The sequence below is a fragment of the Netta rufina genome (genome assembly GCF_964035555.1).
Source record: "Netta rufina genome assembly, chromosome: 2".
NCBI classification, from domain to species: domain Eukaryota; kingdom Metazoa; phylum Chordata; class Aves; order Anseriformes; family Anatidae; genus Netta; species Netta rufina.
The window spans coordinates 117,864,743-117,868,272 of record NC_140124.1 but is presented as its reverse complement, the minus strand read 5'-3'; the positions used below and the strand labels follow the sequence as shown (position 1 = coordinate 117,868,272).

Here is a 3,530-nt window from a genome sequence, read left to right as displayed (position 1 = left end):
ACAAAATGAGCTCAACGCCTTGGTTTGCTCCTTACCTGGTGCCTTGGTATATTGCCTATCCTTTCAATCTGTGCCTTTTTCAATATTGTTAAGTTTGTGAGACTTTTGGCAAGCAGTTTCTACGGATATGAAGGAGGCTGAGGAATCATTAAGCAAGAGACCCAACAACACACCTTTTATTTGGCTTTACAAGTTTCTATTAACAGAGACAATCATGTGGTATGAGCTCACCAAGCAGTACCCTGTTAAATGGAAAAGGGATCTGCTGCAGCTCTGTGAGCTACAGCCCTAGGACATAAAGCACGTTAGAGAGAAGGATGAAAAAGCATTAGTGAAAGAGATGGAGAGCAATGCTGAGGCAATGGGCACAGGAGAGTTAAGAATGACCCATCTGTCCCCAGTTTGTGTTTGAGTAGTGAGACAACCTGAGGCACTGTGGACCATCACACAGTAGACGGAGCATAAGCAGCCTCTGAGCTCCTGAGTCACCCAGGAGGAGCAGATGACGGTGCAAGGACGTGAGAGGGAATGGTGTTAGCTCTATGAGGTGGTTCTGCAGTCCATCAGTTTGCGAAAGCTCCTCTAGAAACTGTCATCTAGAAAGGCATACAGGAAAGGGTTAAAGCAGCTGTTAGTATAACTCAAGCTAGCGATGAAGTAGGAAATCCCAATGATCAGAGGAGTTTGTGGGATGTCTATGGTGAGGGCCACCACTGAGCTAAGGTGATAGGGTGTCCAGTAGAACAGGCACACAGCCAGAATGACAGCCACCACCTGTGTCACTTTCTTTTTGGCTTTGTCCAGGGCTTTGGCATTGCTGTGGAGATGCACTCATCTCAATCTGCACAACATGATGGTGTAGAGGATGCAGATGGTGGATACTGGGATAGCAAAGCCTAAGATAAAGGTGTAGATCCGACTGCCTTTCCACCACATGCTCTCAGGGTGGGGGAACACAAAGACACACTGGGAGCGCCCCTGCTCCTTGTGTATCTTAGCAAATACAGTGAAGGGCAGGATGATAACTGTGACGAAGGACCAGATGCAGAGGCTCACGATCTTGACCGCTTGGTAGGTGCGGTAAGACATCTTCCTGGGCTTGGTGGTGGCCACCGCAACAAGGTAGTGGTCAAGGCTCATGATGGTAAGGAAGTAGATGCTGGAGAAGATGTTGTACTGGTCTATTGAGATGATGAGCTTGCACATGAACTCTCCAAAGGGCCACTGCAGGAGCAAGTAGTCAGCAATGTTGATGGGCAGCACCAAGGTAAAGAGCTCGTCAGCAATGGCTAAGTTGAGGATAAAGATGTTGGTGACTGTCTTCATCTTTGGGGCTTTGAGGATTACATAGATGACAGCAGTGTTACCTGTCAGCCCCACAGCACAGATGATGGAGTAGATGACAGGCACCGTGATGTAGAAGCTGGAGCTCAGCAGGGGAGGGGGGCATATTCAGCCCCTCATCCCCTCTCCCTGTGCAGTCTGTGTGCCCAGGTGCACATGAGGAATTGAGCTCTGGAAGTGAGGAGTTTTCCATGGCCACAGCAGAGGGGCCAGGCCCACTGGTGGCGAAGAGGACTTGGAAGAGGGGGGAAAGGCATGGATCCTGGTTATTCTCAAACTTATCTCCTCCAGAGCATCCAACCACCAATGTCCTCCTTTCAGCTACCGTGTGCCTCCTGCCACTGGGGACCTGCTGGGAGCAGCAGGATATCACCATGGGCTCAGCTGAGGCTCCCATGGTCCCCTCACAGCAGGAATGGTCCCCACCAGCTGCTCTTGCCCACCACCAGTGCTGGTGGGATCCATGGGGTTGACAGGACTGGAGATGGGAGCAGGGGGAGAGGGAATAGCTCACAGCCCCACACTCCCCTAAGGTGACCACTGAACTAACTCCACATGGGGACTCCCCAGCCCCCCCATGTCCCTTACCAAGCTCATGGCAGCTCACCAAGCCTTGAGCCTGAGGCAGGGTCCAGTGCCTTTAGGATGCTTGGGGATGAGAGAGGGAAGCAGAACCCCCCCTCCAGAGCTGGGGTAGGCTCGGGGGGGGCTGACCCACAGACTTGCCTGGGCTCAAAAATAAGTCAACCTACCCCCTCCCAGTGAGGCTGAGCACTTTGAAAGGTGAGGAAGAGCAAGCACACTGACCTTTCCCAGCTGGCTGGGGGGACCCCTGGGTCCGACTGCGGGAGCAGGTTTGGCTGCGGGCAGGCATCACTGATGACACATCTCAGCTTGATCCTAAGCACAGCCAGGAGCTAAATGCGTGCCCACCTCGCTTTAGGGAACAACAGAGAGGCCACAGTAACTGCAGAGAGGAGGGTTCAAAATTCAGGAGCTAGAGCTGTACCGCAGGACAGAAGAGTTTTGTGCAATTACCCCTAGTAAAATCGCCTCTCAACAGCTGCGGAGGGTTGCAGTGCAGCAAAGGTGGGAGAAATCCGAGCTGCAGACAGCATCTGCTTGGTATGCTGGGTCTGGGAGCATGGAATCCACCACCAGGTCCCCAGGGGGGCCTGTGGAGATGTGTGGGGGCAACACGTAGCTGTCAGGTGGCATGGCACATAGCACCCCGAAACACACTGCCAAGCCCAAGCAAGGTGCGCCAACAGGAGTTCTTATACCTCTGTACTTCCCCTCCTTCACCTTGGGATAATGACAGACCTGAATATAATCCCGTGGGAGGCAGTCTTTTGTAGAGGGTAATTCTGAGCTCCTAATTTACCTTTTTTTTTTTTTTTTTAAAAAAAAAAAGTCTCCACATGCTTTTTTTTTAAAAAAAAAAAAAAAAAAAATATTTACCTTTCTATCTGGCTTCAGTTTTATTGGTTTTGCTTCAAATCCATGGGCTTGTAGTACATTTGATAACATTTTGTGTCTCTTAAATCAGAAGTGAAAACAATGTTTTTCATAGTGTTATCAACACTACTGGTTACAGGTATTAAGCTGTTAATAATGTAATGCATGCTTCCTTTTGCAAGTAATCTGGCAAAACTCTTCAATACCTCTGAGCTCACACCACAGAGTAAGAGAGAAACTCAGTTCTTTGCTCTGACTGTCCCACATCCTGCTGCACAATTACCTATGTTACCAGGATTTCACAAATACGAAAATTCAAGCAAAGGAATTAATTAGTAAATGTATTAAAAAGTAACCAGAGAAAATTAGTTTTTCTTCATTGTGGTTATGTCTGTCTGTCTTTCTTTTTTAATTATTTATTACTGGTAGCTACAAAATATAGCAAATGATACTTCATGGTACATCAATGAAGGATCTGTGATTCTTGGCTTCCTTTACATTTGCGAAGGAAAGGTGTTCCCACCCTTATGTGCTCCCATAAGAATGATGTAAAAACTGTGTTGCAGATTAACCATGGTGTTTTGATCCCTTTTCTGCATACTTTATTTTTCTGGCTTGTGAAAGTATAAACTCACCTTTACTATGAAGTTTCCTAAAAGCTAGCACCTGAGTCACATTTTTCCAGCTCAAAGACATAGGCATAGTTGTGTAAAGTGTATATAGCTTGG

At 48.0% G+C, this 3,530-nt stretch overlaps 1 pseudogene across 1 annotated transcript; it reads right to left on the bottom strand.

The window, feature by feature from the left end:
• Positions 1 to 540: 540 nt before the first annotated feature.
• Positions 541 to 1,537, bottom strand: LOC311222477 (neuropeptides B/W receptor type 1-like; annotated as a pseudogene). The gene has a single exon. The product of its transcript is annotated as a neuropeptides B/W receptor type 1-like (transcript).
• Positions 1,538 to 3,530: the final 1,993 nt, after the last annotated feature.